The sequence below is a fragment of the Schistocerca piceifrons genome, chromosome X (genome assembly GCF_021461385.2).
Source record: "Schistocerca piceifrons isolate TAMUIC-IGC-003096 chromosome X, iqSchPice1.1, whole genome shotgun sequence".
Taxonomy (NCBI): domain Eukaryota; kingdom Metazoa; phylum Arthropoda; class Insecta; order Orthoptera; family Acrididae; genus Schistocerca; species Schistocerca piceifrons.
Window position 1 is genome coordinate 420858477 of NC_060149.1, and position 20495 is coordinate 420878971.

The 20495-nt window shown below is 38.4% G+C and overlaps 1 pseudogene; it reads right to left on the bottom strand.

Annotated features, from left to right (window-relative positions):
- Nucleotides 1-19499: 19499 nt before the first annotated feature.
- Nucleotides 19500-19617, bottom strand: LOC124723830 (annotated as a pseudogene).
- Nucleotides 19618-20495: the final 878 nt, after the last annotated feature.

The window sequence follows — 20495 nt, forward strand, 5'->3', positions numbered from 1 at the left end:
TGTGGCAGGTGTTTGGTTTTCATTTGACTGTTCCTTATATATTACTGCAAAAATTGGAAGGTAGGTTGAACCATCCAGGCAGTAGTATGAAGAAACAGCACAAAGGGATGGCAACAGTGATCCATCTATGGGCCTGTCTTTTGGTAGATAGTGATGCAGCCCATTCATGAACTACTGAAAGCAAGTCAAAGAGTTACTGAAGTTGTAGCATATGCAGATAACATCCTGGTTATTGTTTCAGGGGATTCCAGAACACAGATGGAAAAGAGATGTAATGAAGCTTATTCCCTGGTACAGAGATAGTGATTGCACAACAGGCTGCAAGCAGCAGTAAATAAAACATCTTACATACTTCTGAAACATAGGTTATCTAGTGCACAGAATCTCATCATCAGACTAAACAATGTGTCAGTCAAAATGCAGCAAAATACTATCAATAGGGTGCATTCATTTCTGCCACAAAAACAGCAGATTAGACTGAAGTTCATAGTTCACATGAAAGGTCTGGTGCACTTCATCTCTGGGCATGGACACTACCTCTTGAGTCTACACAGGCTTAAGTTTAAGGCAGATGACAGCTGCATGTGTGAGAATATGTTGGCTGAGTAGTGCCCTTGCACAGAATGATGCAATCCAGAGAGGCGTTCACTCACAGAAGGAACTGCAGGCATACATCACTGCAAGATGCTCAATGTGATATTCTGAAGACAATGATATGTGATGGCAGCAGGAAGTTTTAATGCTTGCCACTGCAAGAATGTGACACAGCCAGTGCAGGTAGTGAGTATGAGTATCTCACATACCAGTAAGTAGAGCTATAATACATAAAGGGAAATGTGCACTATCTGAGCCATCTCAGAAAATTACCCATGATGGTCATGGATATCTGGCAAAGGATTCTGTCCCAGAAGCCTCAGGAGATGGAGACAGTGGCCACATAGGAAGGTAGCTTGGGCAAGCTGACAATGAATAGGAGTGCTGCCAAGATAGAAGGTGTGGATGGAGATTCCTGATTCTATGCCCCAGATGCACGAATCCTCTTTTGATCAGCTCATGGTTCATTGCAACAGTACAATTCGCACTGGCTACATTAGTTAAAGATGACTGTGTGTCACCCAGTTAGTGGCAGAGGGAAAGGTGCAGTAGCATCTGTACACCTTTTTATGCCCCTCATGTGCAGGAGTCATGGTTGCATAAACATACTACAACAGTACTAGAAAATAAAGGGTAAATAATCTTTGTAATATCATGTACATATGTAACTGAGCATAGACAATTTTATTGTATGAACATAGGTTTTACTTTTATTGTATTTCTAACATAGCTATAATGGACTAAAACAGTAACATAATACCATAAGAATTGTACGTGAACTTTATTAATACATTACCATAATATAGCTGGATAGTATCCTCAATTTCTATATTGAATTTTGGAGCTGCTGCCTAGGTACTATAGCAGGTCATCTTATATATACAGGGTGAATCAGGAGGAAAGGTACATGCTTCTGATAGTATTAGTGATTCTGAACAAAAAACTTCACATGGACATATGTCCTATTGCAAATGGGTTCTGAGATAGAACTTGTTTAATATCACTTTTGTTCATTTTTCTTTAATAACTCGAAAACTACACACTCCAACAAAAACGTGTCTCAATACACAATTAAAGTAAATTAAATTTGCAACAAAAAAAGGTCCTATTTATTTTCTGTCTAGGATGAACAATTTGCACAGCGAGATCGTGAGAATATTGGGAACCTCACGCGACACATACATGCTGTAGTTTAAATACTTCTTGTACGCCAGTTTGAAGTAGATTTCCGACTTGCTAGACCACAAGCGTCCTATACCAAAATTTTCGTCTCAACTTCCTCTATACTACTGTGGTACATTGTAAACAATGACAATGAATAATACAGAAAATAAATAGAAATGTACATTAAAAGTACTCTGTCAGAAACCATTTGGAATAGAGCATATGTCCACAGCAAGTTTTTTGTTCAGAATCACTAATGCTATCACCTGTCAAAACACATACCTTTCCCCTGACTCACCCTGTATTATCACAAATTTTTAACTGATTGTACATGTGTTCTACTCAAAAGAGTGGGGATATTATCTAGATATGTCGTGTTAATGTGTTAAGTACAACTACATTTCTTATAGTATTGTTAGTGTGTTAGTATATTATAATAGTGGCGCAAAGTCTGGTGACCAGAAAACTTGCACCACCAGCTCTCCTCCACTTGTCTGAACACTGGCCCTGCACTTGGGTGCTGCCTGTAAGAATCCCAGCAATGATAATATTTTAATATCAGTATTTAGCCAACAAGCTGAAGAGAGATGGTGGTACTAGGTTCCTGGTCATCAGATTCGCTGCCAGTGTATTGGATAATGTTGCAAACCATTCTGCAGCAGCTCATGACTTAGAGGATCTATTACTATTGATTGTGATCTATCTGAGGATGTTAAGCTGAGCAGCCTTATTGGTGCTATTGAATAAAAGTAGTCTGTGTTATGGTCTGGGGTTTCACCCTCTTTGTCATCTTTGATCAACAACACAAGTTTCTGCACTCCACATGAACTAAACACAAGCACCAACAGTAAAGCAACTAAAAGTCCGCTCTCATGCTTCACAGAGGAAAGTTGACCAATGGCTACAAATAAAGAAAGCCTTGTGATTTGTGCAGATGAATTCCTATCCACGACAACATTGGCACATGACAAATTGTTTACCAATTCTCACTTTGATTCTTATTCTGCATTCTACCAAAGCTTGAAGTTTACAATAAGGCAAGGACATAGCCTCTGTAAAGCATATATTTTTTCTTTACACACAGACACACACACACACACACACACACACACACACACACACACACACACACAGAGAGAGAGAGAGAGAGAGAGAGAGAGAGAGAGAGAGAGAGAGAGATTCTCTCTCCCTTTTGCTTTGGAAAACTCACTCCCAGAAGAACCCATTGCCAGCGAGAGGACCATTCCATACTCATTTATGTCCCTTTTTCTTGGACAAGTCATTATCTCTATCTGACAACAGTGTGTTACACTTTCTGGGAGTATATTATTATCTGAAATTTACTCCCAGTTGTTTCCATTGCTTTTCTTTTTTTTTTTGGGGGGGGGGCAAGTAATACATCCCACTGCCCTTTTGATAACCCTAAATAACATTTCTATAAATCCAGCTTGTAGACTAACTCAGAGGTGAATTTAATACAATAGGGAGCAAATATTAGTCCATAAAACATTGAGATTAAAATTCAGGATGAAAGGATATCAATGACAAAATTTGTTGATGACATTGGTATCCTCAATGAGAGAGAAGAGGAATTACAGAATCTGTTAAATGGAATGAACAATCTAATGAGTACAGAATATGGATTAAGAGTAAATTGAAGAAAGACAAAAGTAATGAGAAGTAGCAGAAATGAGAAAAGTGGGAAACTTGATATCAGAATCGGGGATCATGAAGTAGATGAAGTTAAGGAATTTTGCTACCTAGGCAGCAAAATAACGCATGATGGACAGTGCAAGGAGGACATACAAAGCAGGCTAGATTTGATTTGACTGATTTTATTTTATTTCATGTTCCATAGGTCTGACTGTGTTGGGTATACAAGGATATGGAACGAGTCAGTTTTATACAAATACGATATGATAATCTTATAGCATATACAGACATTTGAGTATGTAATTATATAAAAATTTATACAGTAATTTCTTTGAGTAGCAGTACAGTAAAAGAAGATACATATTTCCTTAGAATCATTAAAGCACTACAGAAAAACATACAGAGCACAAAAGGATACAGAGCTCAAGTTTAATGATATTCTTAGTGGCATTATGTCATCTTGTATTACATAATATTAAAATCTTACAATTTATTTATTTAAAAATTCATCTAGACTGTAAAAAGCTTTCTCTAGCAGAAATACTTTTAAAGCTTTCTTAAAGCTACTCTTGTTATGAATCTCTGTCATTATTTCAGGAGGAAGAGTTTTGTTCCAGTGTAGTGGACACCCTTTAGCACCAAACTCAGATTTCTATGCTCACAGTGTATGTCATTCTTCCTCTGTGTGTTATGCTCATGGTAATTACTGTTTGGTTGAAATATCTCTATATTTTTATAGACAAAACACATGAGAGAAAAAATATATAGGCATGTAGTTGTGAATATTTTAAGTTTTCGAAAGCTATTTTTACTTGAGTCTCTTGGATGCAGTCGACATATAACTCAAAATGCTTACTTCTGAGCAATGAACACTTTCCTTGCTAATGGCTGGTTGCCCCAAAAAATAATGCTGTATTCAATGAATAAGTGAAAATAGCCATAGTATGCTACTTTTGCTGTTTTAGGTTCAACACATGCAGTATTGTATTGTATTTTATTGATCCAGGCAATCATAGTATTGTACAGTTGTACATATGGTACTGGACAGACCAAGAGAGCTTATTTACAAGTAATTTTTACAAATTGATTTTTACATTATTTTGTAACAAGGAAATTATCTATCTTAAACAAAACAGTCAATACAAATCATAGAATTGTATGGTTGTACATATGATATTGGACAGGACAATAGAACATATTTGCAAGTAATTTTTAATAAATTGATTTTACATTATTTTGTAATGAGGAAATTATCTATCTTTAACAAAAGAGTAAATACAAATGTTGTATAGTAAAATACAAACAGCCAATACAAATGTTATAGTAAAATAATCCACTATATTTCATAGACATGCACAGTATGTAATTTTCAGACCTAACTGAACATTTATTATGAAATTGTTTACAATTTTAACCGTTTTCAAAAAATGAACAGCGGCATAAAAGCATTGGTCCAAGAGATATTTTTTTAACTTTTGTGTGAAGGCTCTTGGGTTCTTTGTTGCTTTGATTTCATTTGGTGAATTATTATACATTTGTATCCGTGGCGGATGCGGGCTGGTTCCCCTTATTCCGCCTCAGCTACACTATGTCGGTGATTGCTGCACAAACAAGTTCTCCACATACGCATACACCACCATTACTCTACCACGCAAACATAGGGGTTACACTTGTCTGGTGTGAGACGTTCCCTGAGAGGTCCACCGGGGGCTGAACCACACAATAACCCTGGGATCGGTGTGGGGTGGCGGAGCGGTGAAGTGGACTGCGGTAGTCATCGTGGGGTTGAGGACCACTGTGGCTGCGGCGTGGACGGAGCCTCTCTGTCTTTTCTAGGTCCCCGGTTAACATAACATAACATAACAAGCATAATATACGTGTATGAGAGCAGATTTTGTGACTGATTTTTTGAGTATCCTTAAAATGTAACACGCAGTTGATAGCTTTTTTGAAATACAATTTGTGTGAGTCTCCCTCTTAAGATTTTCTTCAAGCCATATGCCAAGAAACTTGACAGAGTCCACACACGTAAGCTTTTCCAAATGTGGGCATTTCTTGTTTTTGGGATGAGAGTCTGAATTGATGTACATTGTTTTCTGTATATTTATAATCAGTTGGTTCTCATTGAACCATTTGCTGAGTGACGACATAAGCAGTTAAATTTTTTGGTTGTGGTCCCCTGTATCAGTACCTGTTATTAGTATACTTGTGTCATCGGCAAATAGTGTGGTACATCCTGTAGCAAGCTTTGTTCATATGTCATCATCAATGTATAGCAGAAACAGTATGGGTCTCAGGATTGAGCCTTGTGGCACACCGTATCTAATAGGCATTGTGTCAGAGGAGTAGACAGTACACTGATGGGTGGTTGTATTCTTTTTTTCAAAATTAATTTCGACTTTTTGTAATCTGTTTGACAGATAAGATTCTAACCATTTGTTTGCAGTTCCTCTGATACCTTTATTTGCTAGCATCTTAAGGAGTTTCTATGGCCAATTATATCAAAGGATTTGGATAAATCTAAAAAGATACCAGTAGAGATTTCCTTATTATCCAGTGCTTTTAAGGTTTTGTTGAGATACTCATAAATAGCTGTGGTAGTCGTCTTTTGTTTTCTAAAAGGATAAGGATAGTTTGTTAGTAAATTCTTCCAATCTGGTGTAAAATAATTTTTCAAATATTTTTGAGAATGAGCTGAGTTGTGCTATGGGCCTGTAATTGGCTACATCATTTTTAGGGCCCTTTTTGTGAAGTGGGGTAATTTTAGAAGTCTTTAGTAGGTCAGGGAACACTCCATTTGTAAAGGATGCATTTATTATGTGGGTTAGAGGTTCTACAATGGATTCTCGACATATCTTTACAGTTAAATCAGGAATGTTGTCACTGCCACTGGAATACTTATTCTTTAGTCCTTTTATAGCTGTAAGTACTTTAGTATTGGAGACTTTGTGAAGAAACACTGATGCCTGTACTGGTATAGTTTCCATTAGTGTTTGGTGTTGAGTATTTGGTCTGTGGCAGTTTTTCTTTATCAGGTTTTCTGCTATTTTGCTAAAATAGTCATTAAAACCATTTACTATTTTGTGGGGATCTGGTGTGACTTCATCATTTAGGTTTAGTTTTAATGTTTTGTTTATAACATGCTGCTTACTGCTTGTTTCATTTTTTACAACTGTCCACAAGCATTTCATTTTATTGTTAGATTCATTTATAAATTTATCATTGTATAATTTTTTTGCTTGTTGGATTTCTTTTCTGTAGATTGCAAAATAGGTCTTACAATATGACCTAAACTGATCATCGACTTCACGGTCACTGTAACCTGTGCTGATGACTTCGATTGAGAGGTGTAGTTTGCGTTTCTGAAAAGCTGATCTAGAGCTGTTTTTGAATTTTTTGTGAACCTGGTTGGTGTGTTTATAGTTGGGGATAGGTTGAATGAATTTGTAATATTCAACTATTCATCTTTGTTTTTTCCAGGTGTGAGGAAGTCAATATTAAAATCTCCACTTATTAAGAGGTTTTTGTTTAGTGAGTGAATTTTTGTGAGTAGTGCTTTGAGGGAGCGATTGAAGGTTTGGATGTTCCCATCACAGGCTCTATATACGTTCAGTATCAATAGGTTATAGTCTGTTAAGATAATTAAGGAGAATTCAAAGTCTGTTTCTATTTGCATATTATTGTACTTTGTGAGGCTTTTGTAGCTTAAATTTTTTTTGACATAGATTGCTGTACCACCTCCCTTACTTTTGTTCTGACAAGAATAACCAGCTAGAGTAAATTCGCGACGTTGCATTTTTTTAAATTTTGTCTTCTGTTAACCAGAGTTCAGTAATACAGAGAACATCTAAGTGTGACTTTGTTTTTTGGAAGAGATCTATTTCTAGTAACTTATTAAACATTGACTGCACATTATGGTGTAATATTGTAAAGGATAATAATGACTGTTTTCCAATGGAATGATTTTTGACACCACTCACTGGGTTTTCTTGTAGTTTTGGTTCATGAAGATTTTGCTCTGCATCTGTTTGCCTTTGGTTTGCAGCTAGCAGGGAGCTACTGGTGTTCTTTCCCAGAAAAAATCCTGGCTGTAGGCTGGAGGTCTGCATTTTCGTGTTGAAGATCTTGTCACAGTTTCCAGTGGTACTGATTTGGAGTGTGGCTGCACATTTTTTGCTGTTTATGCTTGGATGTCGTGGGCTGACTGATTTGTGGCACTTGACGAGATTTTTGCACAGGATGTTGGTGGTGACTTGGTGCTGACTGTGGATACCTTCTTCTTTTCTAACACTGTTTCTGATGTTTTCCTTGATGATCCTGACTGCATATTCACTTTTGTTGTTGTTACTGATGGCTCATCAGCTCCTGGTGTTGTTGTTGGTTCAGCTGCAGTATTGCTCATTCTTCTGAGATTGTCCACCAGATTAGTTTCATTGGACCACAAATATGTTTGATGTCCTGGTGTAACACGTTTTACGGCACTACTTGTTACCAGTGGACTTTTGATGGCATTCAGCAGATTAACACACAGTTTCTTTTTCCCATTTTTATGTAAGTGAAGCCCATGCCTAGTGAAGTCTTTCCATTGGAGAGTTTTAGATGGAAACATCTAAAACTCTGATGTGTTCACTGTAAGATGCCTTCTGCGTCAAGTAACTGTTCATTTCATAGATTTTGCAGTTTTCATTTGGCATGTCATATATATATATATATATCAAAGATGTAAATTTATAACTGGTTGTTGAAATTTTGTTCAATACTTTTGCACAGTTCCTACCGTGACTATCTGAAAGTAACAGTACCTGTTTTTTATTATTTGTAAGCTGACTCATGTTCGTGTTTGTTTTCAACTTACTGCAGTCATTTTTCTTAACCATTTTTAAATTACATGAGAAGTGTTCAGAAGCACTTTGTAGGTTACCTTTGTTTACTGTTTCACATTTTTCATGTTCACTCTTCTTCAATGGAGCGTCATTTCTTTTGTTAGTATAAATATTTAACACAACATCACTGTACAGATTTCGAACTTTTTCCTTATGTGGCCGGTCAGAAAGGTTTTTGATCATGCTTTCCAGTAGCAGAGCATGTTCTCTTGTGGCTTAGAGTTCTTTCTGCAGTGTTTCTAATACATTGGTTTCACAATTTTCACGATACATTCCAGTCGCAACTAGATAACCGTTGCACTTTGTTCCACAAGCACACTATATGTTTTCAAGACTTACTTTCGCAAAGCAGTTTGGATTATACCACATATGCATCACTGGGCATGTTCTAATACCGCTTTTTACTATTTTATCACACGATATGCACTTTGCAGACGCTAAATACTCATAGTTTACAGAGTGATTTATTACTACATCAACACGCTCCGCCATCTTAAACTACGGGACCACCCGTAAAGCATTTGTAGCGGAGCTAAGCCTCTTACAGAGATCTATTATATGCGAAGATCAGTTCATTTTCTTGTCAGTGAGCACTCCAAGAAATTTTGTTGTGTCCATTCTGTCTATTGGCTGATTTCCATATGTCACACTCAATTCTCTCTCTTTGTCTGTTTTTATACAGGACTGAGTAAAACTGGTCTCACTACAATTTAATGAGAGACCATTCATCTTGAACTAGTTAACCACATCTGAGAGTATGTGATTAATGGATTCCTCCAGATTACTCTCTGTTCTACTTATCATAAAAATTGTGGTACCATCAGCAAATAAAGTCAATTTACATGACAGGCTTGTACATGATGGTAGGTCATTTATAAAAATCAAGAATAATAGTGGCCCAAGAACTGAGCCCTGAGTCAAGAATTGAGCCCTGAGTTACTCCATATGCAATGGAACTCCATTCAGAATGTGCAGAAACATCACATACTCCACCTGAGCTATTCTAGACAACTTTTTGTTTTTTGTCTTGGAGATATGACTGTAGCCAATTACCTGCAACTCCACTTATTCCTACCAATTTTTCTTTTTGCAAGAGAATCTGGTGGTCAACACAGTCAAATGCTTTAGACGAATCACAGAAGACAGCAATCATCAGCATTTTCTCATTAAGTCTCTATGACTTCTTTGCAAGTGCATAGATTGTGTCTTCTGTTGAACAGTCCTTCTGAAAGCCAAATTGGCTCTTACTGAGAACTCCATTCTTCATAAGATGACCAGTAATTCTTACATGTATTAGCTTTTCTAGAATTTCAAAGAAAGCTGTCAGCAAGGAGATAGATCAATAGTTAGTTAATCCAGTTTTATCACCCATTTTGTATAGGGGCTTCACAATGGCATACTTAAGCCTACTGGGAACAACACCTTTTTGAAGGGAAACATTGAAAATATGATAGAGCATGTCTCTTATCCACACACAAGAATATTTCAATAAATTATTAGAAATATCATCAACCCCAGCAGAATTCTTACTTTTTAGAGACATGATAATTTTTTGAATTTCATCTACAGTGACAAGACAGGCGCATTTCTGGAATTGTGTTTGAATATACAGCTTGACAAAGAGTTATGGCTTCATCAACATCGGGCTTGCAACCAGTTGGCTGAGTTATTGATAAGAAGGGTTTATTAAAAATCTCAGTGGCACTTTTTTGGATTATCTACTAGGGTTCCTTCATATCTGATTTTATTTACATATTCTCTGCTTGTTATATCTCTTCCTGTTTCTTTTTTTACAATACTTCAAATTGTTTTTATTTTATTATTAGAATTATCTATTTTCTTCACATAATAAAGGGCTTTTGATTTCTGTATTAGTTTCTTTAAAATTTTACAGTATAATCTATAGTGTTCCCATTCTTCTACATCTTTAGGTAATCTTATTGCATTATACGTTTCCCTTGTGGTTTAACACGACTGTTTTATACCTTTTGTAATCAAAGGCTTACTTACAGAATTGGAAGCACTGTTTCTGACCCATTTGTTTGGAAATATTTCTTCAGAAAAAGCACAGAATTAATTTAGAAAACAGTTAAATTTAGTATCAATATTATTAAGGCTACATACCAATCGATTTGCTGCAACATATGGTTGAAAGTTTCTTTTGCTTCTTTGTTCATTACTCTTATGAACTCCCATTGAGGAAATTGTTTTTTAAACAGATTAACATCTTAAAGAGAGTGAATTTGTCCATCATGATCTGAAAGTGCATTTATAACCTGCCTGACAGTAAAATTCTGGTGTCTACTTACATCATAAAAAAATGTTATCTATCATAGTTTGGGTCTCAGATGTATTTCATCTTGGAAAGTTTATGACCTATATCAGATTATATAAGGTCATCACAATCTCAAAGTCAATTTTATTCTTCCAGTATGTGTAGAAAAGTTTTTATGTAACCTGGAGGTGCCGTGTACACAACCAGCACTATCATTGTGTAGAAATTAGTTATTATTTCAGTTTCTCATGTCTCAAGTTGTTATTCTGCACAATATTTCTTGACATATGTAGCCTTGATGCTACACTGCCCTTAACATAAATTGCTACTTCACTTTTGTCTTTACTTTTCCAACAGTAGTGTGTTACTAAACTATAACTTACTATAGATGGCAAGGCACATTTATTAGTAACATGGTGCTCAGTTAAGAATAAAATCTGAGCATTATTTATACAATCCTTTTCATTAATGTTAATAAGTAGTTGATCTGTTTTGCTTAAGAGGCCTCTTATATTTTGATGAAAGAAAGAGATGCCTTCCTCTTGCTTTTTTATTCTATTAGTGCTGTTGTTACCTGACTGAAAATCCAGTGGAATTTGCCTTGAGACTGGAGGGAGGAGACACTTGACACTGCCTACTGTTGTCCCTTCTTTTTCTTCAGGCCCACACATAAAAAATCGTTGAGATGTGAAGCACTGGAAACCAGGGAATTCCTGGCCAAGAGGAGTCTACTAGTATCGGACATATGCCTTAATTTGAGGAACAAATTTCTGAGACTGTACATTTGGAGAACAGCATTATAGGTTTGCGAAAAATGGACTTCGGAGAAACCGGAACAGGAGAGAATTCAAGCATTTGGGATATGGTGTTACAGAAGAATGTGAAAATTAGGTGACTGATATGGTTAGGAATGAGGAACTTCTCCACAGAATCTGTGAGGAAAGGAATATATGGAAAACACTGACAAGAAGAAGGGACAGGCTGACAAGACATTTGTTAAGACATCAGGGAATAACTTCCATTGTACTAGAGGATGAGAGAGACTGGAATATGTCCAGCATATAGTTGAGGACGTAGGTTGCAAGCGTTACTCTGAGATGAAAAAGTTGGCACAGGAGAGGAATTCGTTACAGTCCACATCAAACCAGTCAGGAGACCACAACATTGTCCTGAGAATTTTTCATCATCAAACTTTGCTGTTTTTCATATTAGGAAAAGCTGTGAATTTATTTTCTTGTATATGGTGTTTATGTGGATTCTCATACATTACTCCAACGAAATTAGGTATTCTTTATTCATTTAATAGCATAATTATTTATACATTCACATCATACATTTCTCAGTGTATTCTTTTAACAGTTGTGCACAGAGTTTCAGATTTACTTATAACAAGATTAGAGTCTTTTTTTAATGTTTACTTCCATTGTCCACCACAAGCCTACAACATACATCCTTTAGTGTATTAATATTTAGAACACCTGCTACAATTATATAAGGGAATTCCCTACTAGCCTTATCTAAAAGGACTTCTAACTCTTTTAGAAATCAATTTATCTGACTGTTTGGTGATCTGTAGAGCCCTTTTATCTCTCACTTTTCCCCATTATATGTTTCTGTTTGCTTTTTGATATTCCTGCACGTTGTAAACATTAATTTCATTTCCTTTTAATCCATGTTGTGACATAATAAATATATGTGGTAACTTTGCAGCTACTAGTACTTCTGTCTATTCTAATTTACTGGCTGCATAAAGTACTTTCTGCTCCCAGATCCTTGTATTAGAAATATTTGTGTTAATGTTTTGATCTTCTGTGGCACCTTTTTTTTCCTGTTGGTACAAAAAATCCTGCTCCTTGAGATGTTTTTGCGTTTCTGTTCTTTCTCCTCTCCCGTACCTTGCCTGCAGGATCTCTGCCACAGCTTCTTCTGCTTGTGATGACACTGCTTCTTCTTCTGCTGATGATGACACTGCTCCTCCTTCCTTTGCAGGGCAGAGTGGTTACCTCTTCTGTTCTTTCATCTTGTGGCTGTTTTGCATCTGTTACTGAATACAGTACTCTATCTTCTATTTCTTCCTTCATTGACAGTGGTGTAGGTCTATGTACCTGTTCTTGTGCACTGCTAATTTTTTCTAATATTCCTTTACACAGAATTTTTTTTTTTTTTACCATAGTTGTTTCTGTGGAGGCCGTGAGTTGTGAAATGTTCTCTCACTGAACTTGTTGCTTCAATAAATATAACATTAGGAAAAAAAATGGTACATGTGAACATTACAGAAGGGGAACTATTCACTGTTGAAAGGAATGTCGTTACACGTATTGCCAAATGCATTGAAGTTGACGGACATCATTTTGAGCATTTATTGCATTAATTTGGTATTTACAGGTAATCACGCTGTAACAGCATGCATTCTCAGAAATGATAAGTTCACAAAGGTACATGTACCACAATGGAACAACTGAAATAAAATGTTCAAATGTACCTACATTCTGTATTTTAATTTAAAAAACCTACCTGTTACCAACTGTTCATCTAAAATTGTGAGCCATATGTGTGACTATTACAGCGCCATCTATCACAAAGCGAAAAAAGTGGTTCAACTAAAACATTCATATTTCTTTAAATACTACACGAATATGTAATAAAAAATTGGGTATCCTATTTTAAAAAAACGCTATTGATATCCGTTTGACCTATGGCAGCACCATCCAGCAGGCCAACCATAGCGCCATCTGGTTTCCCCCTTCAAGACAGACGAGTTTCGTTCTTTGTAGTTTTTCGTTATATGTGTGTGTGTGTGTGTGTGTGTGTGTGTGTGGGCATGTGTGTGTGTGTTTGTGTGTGTGTGTGTGTGTGTGTGTGTGTGTGTGTGAGAGAGAGAGAGAGAGAGAGAGAGAGAGAGAGAGAGAGAGAGAGAGAGAGAGAGAGATATTGTCCTCTGTGTGTATTTGTACTCTAGTTCAAAATGGGTTTAATCTGGAAGCTAGCATGTTTGCTTTCTTTATATGTGTGCCTGCCAATGACTCAAAGTTTCTGCCTTTCAGAGAGTGGTCTCCTTTAATCCAAAAAGTATTTACATTTATCAGAGTTTTCCTATAAAATTGAAACCTGAATCTATTTGAACCTGCTTATTGTACTTATTAGGCCTTAGTCTCCATCTACAAATTTCAAACTCACACTTTCTTCCATTACCAAATTGACTATTCTTTGATGCCTAAGGGTGTGTCCCATCAACTGATCACTACTTTTAATCAAGCTGTGCTACTAATTTCTTTCTTCCTCACTTTGAGTTGATGCCTTTCCATTATTTGTTCAATTCATCCGTCTAATTATTGAAATTCTTCTGTAGGACCACATTTCAAAAGCTTCTGTTCTCTCTTAGACCCCACTGTTTATCATCCACAGTTCACTTCTGTACAAGGATACACTCCATTCAAATACCTTCAGAAAATACTTGCTAATGATTAAATTTATATTCAGTGCCAAAAACTTCCATTTTCCACACTTTTATTACTATTGCCAGACTGAATTATGCACCCTCTCTACTTCAGACAGCTTCAATTATTTTGCCACCCGAATAGCAAAATTCCTCTACTACTTCCAATGCCTTGTTTCCTAACCTAATTCTATATCCATTAGCTAATTTAATTTGACTACATTCCATTGCCTCATTTTATCTGTGTTGATTTTCATATTACAACCTATTTTAAGGCATTATCTATTTCGTCCCATTGACTTTTCCAGTAATTTTCTGTCTCTGTCAGAATTAAAGTGTCATCAGCAAAAGCAAAGTTTTTATTCTTCTCCTGGCACCTGAATTCCTTTTCCAAATTTTTCCTGATTTACGTTACTGCTTGCTCAGTGTACAGATTAAGTGATACCAGGGAGAGGCTACAACTGTGTCTTACTCCCTTCTTCTGCAGATGTTATTAATTCTAGGTATCATTTTGGTACCATAACTTACTGAACTGATAGTTTCGTGATATTTAAACCTGTCAGCACTGGTGTTCTTTGGATTTGTGTTGTTACATTCTTCTTGAAGTATGATGGTATTTAGCCTTTCTCATATATATTTCACACCAGGTGGCGTAGTTCTGTTGTAGCTGGTTCACCCAAAAATCTCAATAATTCTGAGGCAGTCTTTTGTAATCCAAGGACCTTGTTTTGACTTATGTCTTTCAGTGCTCTCTAAAATTATTCTCAGATTGTCTTAGCTCCCACCTCATCCTCATATACTTCCTCTTCTCTTTCTATAACAGTCTTTTAAAATTTGTTTCCCTTGCACGCAGATTGTCTACACATTCCTTCCACCTTTCGACCTTCTCTTCTTTGCTTTGATGGCATTGTAATCTGAGTTCTTGATATTCATATAGGCGCTTCTCTTCTCTCCAATGGTATCTTTAATTTCCTATCTTTAATTTCCCTTATTCATGCAGGCAGCTACAGTGTTGCATTTGCCCTCTAGCCATTCCAGCTCAGCCATTTTGAACTTTCTGCCAATCTCATTTTCTAGATCGCTGTGTTTTCTTTCATTTGCTACAATTGTTGCACTTTTATATTTTATCATTTCATGAGTTAAATTCAGTATCTCCCATGTTATTGAAGGACTTCTACCTTACATTTTTACTTATTAGAGCCTCTGCTGCCTTCACTATTTCATCTCTCCAAGCTACCGATTTGTCTTCTTTGTATGCCTTTTTTCTGTTACAGTCAATCTTTTACTTAACTTGTGTAGCAGCAAGTCTACAGGGTATTTCAATGCGAGTCCTTGAGATAGGGCAGTTCTATATCCACAACAACTTTCAACATTTTGACTAGACAGATAGAATTGAACTAACAGAATGACTAGACTCCAGGCAGCATTCTTTTGTCAACTCCATGACAGTGCTGTGAACTGAAGAGGTTGTGTCTTGGAGCCAGCTGTTGATTGGTTGTACAGTGACATGGGTTACTACTTACACTTCTATACATGGACTTACGTGGCATGGTATCAGTAGCACACAATACCACATTCGTCTTCCACAAAACTCCTTGCCACTGTTGTGCATCGGTGCTGCTGAAAACAATGGGGTGAGGTGGAGGTCTGGGGCTGAAACTGTTGAGGAGGCAGGAGCTGGAACTCCAGAACTTCAGTCAATGACAAGCTCCTGCCCACACCCCAACATTCATCTCACAAATGTCTGGAAACGTTGGTCAAAAAACTAGCTACAGGGTACGCATCCACTCCCTGGATCAGAGCATCTTTTTCTGTTGGTGGAGGCATGAGGGTCTTCAGTGGCCCACCAGAAGTTTGTAGGATAAAGAAGGCCCACTTCCCATGGCTGAGGCTGCGGGGACAGTGATGCTGCTGTGTTGATGTCCATTGGCTCCCTGTCTGGCAGCACAGGACCAAAGAGATGCAATGACTGCTGAGGCTCCAGGACCCTCCACGCCACCAAATCTGTGAATGGAGAACAAGTGGCAGGATCATGCAGTCCAGACAAACATAGCAGATTGTGATGCTGCTCCTGCAGCTGGTGGGTTACTGTACAACATAAAGGAGTGGCCCAAGGCGTTGGTGATAACACCACATTCCCAGCTCCTGTGTCTGTTGAAAACTTTGAAAAACAAAATCAAATCATGTACATTAAACTTGCACTGTAGAAGATGGGCTGACCACTGTGTAGGTTTCAGCAGCTGAAGCAGTGTCCTATATCCGTGCAAGAGCTCTGCTTGCAATTTGCCATTGTGTGGCTGGGATGGCAGGGCAAGGAGAAGAACACTAAATTTTGCTCCTACATATGGGAGGTGTGTATCGTGTTCATCTGTTGAGGAAGCATTCCAGTTCACCATTGGATTGAGGGTGGAATGAAATGGGCATCACATGCATAATGCGGAAGGCATCACAAAACTTCTGAAATTCTGCCAATGTGGACTGGGGTCCAGTGTTCAAAACCAACACTTCAAGTAAACCTTCAATGCAAAAAATTGATATCAGAGTCTTCATAGTGCTAAGTGTTGTGGTGGATTGCATGGGCACCACAAATGGAAACTTGCTAAAGGTATCTACCACAATAAGGCAATGGGAATTCCAGTAGGGACCTGTAAAGTCAAGGTGTGCTGGGATTGGGCCAACCAAAAGCTTTTTGTGGCAGAGCAGCCTGGTATTCACGAATCTTCTTTATGATATGTGGCCAACTGGTGCAGAGGTACTGCAACAGAATCTTGAGCTTGGTGTCTGCAGTCAATGCCTGAGCAGTCCATCAGTGGTCAATGGGAAATCCATCAAGTGTCTCATTGTCCTGGACATCAATAATAACAAGTGCTTCTTCTGAGGAGTCAGTGCTGACTGGTAGGTGAGAAAGAGTGTTTGCATAGGAGGGGTGCAGGGACCAGCATTGCAATTTTTGTGCCATGCATGGAGGGACAGGCCATGAAGGGGTGAACAATGAGGTGAGAGGCTTGTGGTTCGTCACCAAGTAGAATTTTCTGCCATATAAGTATTGGTGGAATTTGGTCACTCCATGTATGGCAGCAAGAGCTTCTTCCTCAATCTGGAAGTAGTTGAACTGTGCTTTGTTGAGGAGCTTGGACGCAAAAGCAATTGACCTGTTCCGTGATCCAGCTCTGTGCAAGAGAACAGTGCCAATCCTGTGAGAGGATGCATCAACAACCAGCACGATCGGGCTAGTGGGATCAAATTGCATCATGCAGTGATTGCTTAGGAAAGCATCTTTCAACTTATGAAATGTAACTTGACACTTCCTAACTCACTCTAATGTAACTTTCTTTTACCAAAGACAATGCAGAGGGGCTGCAATCTGTGCAGAATTTGGAATGAACCAAATGTAATAAGTTAGTTTACCCAACACAGCTTGGAGTTCACTGACTTTCCTAGGAGCTGGGAGGTCATGGATGGTGATTAAGTGTGACTGCAAAGGGTAGATACCCTGACTGTTAGTAATGTGTCACAAATATTCAATCTCAGTGTGCTGAGAGCACGTGAAACAATTTCCTGAGATTGAAAGTACGTTCGTAGGGAGTACTGCCCGCTACTCACACACATTTGACTACAGTCTCTGGCTGCTGGAGCCAGACTGCTAGCAGCAGGGCATTATGGGAGAGGCACCTGGATGGGGATAAGGAGGAGGCTGGGACAAGGAGGGGGAGGGATAACAGGGTATGAATGAGGGACAGTAAAGCGCTACTGGGAGCGTGCAGGGATGAGGTGGTGAGTGGGCTAGCTAGGTGCAGTCATCATGTTAGATGGAGGGTGGGGGAGAGAGAAAGGGGGTTAGCAGAAATAGAGAGAAGTAAAAGGACTGGTTACATTGGTGGAATAGAGGGCTGTGTAATGCTGGAATGGGAACAGGGAAGTGCTACATGGGCAATGATAATAACTAACAAAGGTTGAGGCCAGGAGGGTCATGGTAACATAGGATATATTGCAGGGAGAATTCCCAGCTGTGCAATTCAGAAAAGCTGGTGTTGGTGGGCAGGATCCAGATGGCACAGGCTATGAAGCAGTCATTGAAATGAAGGATGTCGTGTTGGGCAGCATGCTCAGCAACAGGGTGGTCCAGTTGCTTCTTGGGCACAGTTTGTTTGTGGCCATTAATGCGGACAGACAGCTTGTTGGTTATTATGCCCATGTACAATTCAGCACAGTGGTTACAGCTTAGCTTGTAGATCACATGACTGGTTTCACAGGTAGCCCTGCCTTTGACAGGATAGGTGATGTTTTTGACAGGACTGGAGTAGGTGATGGTAGGAGGGTGTAAGGGGCACATTTTGCATCTAGGTCTATTACAGGAATATGAGCCATGAGGCAATGGATTGGGAGCAGGAGTTGTGTAGGGTTGGATGAGTATATTGTGTAGGTTCAGTGGGCAATGGAATACCACTGCGGGAGAAGTGGTAAGGATAGCGGGTAGGACATTTCTCATTTCAGGGCACGACAAGAGGTTGTCGAAACCCTGGTAGAGAATGTAATTCAGTTACTCCAGTTCTGTGTGGTATTGAGACATGAGGGGAATGCTACTCTGTGGCTGGACAGTGGGGCTTTGGGAGGTGTTGGGTGACTGGAAAGATAAGGCATGTGAGATCTGTTTTTGTACAAGTTTGGTAGGGTAATTACAATCTGTAAAGACCTCAGTGAGCCCCTCAGTATATTTTTAGAAGGACTGCTCATCTTTACAGATGCCGTAGCAGTCAATTGTGGCAAGTAACACCAAAAAATTGTAGGGGTGGGTGAGCGGCCAAATGGCAATCATGAAAACCCAGGTGGGTGTTGATTACAAAAACTTGTTATTGCTGTTCTTCCAAGGGACGCCGCAAATCATAAAGATCAGTCTTGGAAAATAAGCAATCTGCATCAAGCTTGTCCATGAGTTCCTCAGGTTGTGGCGAGGGAAAAGAGACCATCATAGTCTCTGGATTTACCACTACCTTGAAACCTGCACATAATTGTTACTTGCCTGAAATCCTCTTCGTAGTCACCAAAGGGGATGCCAGCTGACTGGGGAAATAACGCCATTGCCCTACCAAGATAAGAGTTCCTGTGCCACTTCGTCTCTGATAGCATAAGGGAGGGGCTGTGCCCGACATAACCATGACTGTGTAGTGTCTTTTATGGTAATGTGAGCCTTGAAATTATTAGCTTAGCTTAAGCCATCTCAAAAAAGTCATTAAATCTCATGTGCTATATCAATTGTTGTTATGATTATTTGTTATACAGAACTGAATAAAAGCACTCTGTTTTCAGTCCACAGGTGGCCCCTTGGGACCATCTGACTGCCATGTCGTCCTCAGCTGAGGATGCAGATAGGAGGGGTTTGTGGTCAGCACACCGCTCTCCCAGTCGTTATGATAGTTTTCTTTGACCGGAACCGCTACTGTTCAGTCGTGTAGCTCCTCAATTGCCATCACAAGGCTGAGTGTACACCGAAAAATGGCAACTGCACATGGTGGCCCAGATGGTCACCCATCCAAGTGCCAGCCACACCCAACTGCGCTTAACTTTGGTGATCTGATGGGAACCAGTGTATCCACTGTGGTAAGGCCGTTACCACAGAACTGAATGCAGTGTGCTTTTTCAGATTCTAGGGAGAGACCATTTTCAGAGAACTACTGAACAATTCTTCAGAAAACATCATTTACTGACTCTTCTGTTGCTTTCTCTGTAATAGGATTTGTAACAACACTAGTATCATCTGCAGAAAGTGCCAATTTTGCTTGTTGAATATTAAGTTGAAGGTCATTGACATGTACAAGAAATAGGCGGGCACTAAAATTTAACCGTGTGGGATTTCCCACTTAATAAAATTTTCTACCTTTTCAACATTGCCTGAACTATTCAGCACCATCTTTTGCATTCTTTTTGTCAAGTATTATTCAAACAAGCTGTGTGAAAAGCCACCATTTCCATAAAACTTGAGTTTTCCTAAGAGAGTTCATGGTCTACACAGTTGAAGGCCTTTGTGAGATCACAAAAAATACCGACTGGCATCTATATTATCTAAGGCTTTTACTATTTGATGAATGAATCTATAAATAGCATTCTCAGTCGAGCAACCTTTCTGGAATATCGAACTATGATACACTATGGAAATTGTTTCCAATTAAGTGCATGACTGCTCTTGAGTACATTACTTTTTCAAATATTTTAGAAAAAGACATCAGTAAGGAAACTGTATGATAGTCGTTTAGATTGTCTTGTCATCTTTCTTATTAAGCAGTTTAATAAGTGCATATTTTTACCTGTATGGAAAAATTACCTGAGCTATTGATGCACTGCATATACACTATGAACATTACTTATTGAGTTGGAAAAACTTTTCAGAATTCTGTTTGAAATTCCATCAACCCCAGAAGAGATTTTGCTTCTTTAGAATTTTTATAACTTTTATGAAGAACATTGGTGCTACTTCTAGTTGCTTAAAGTTTTG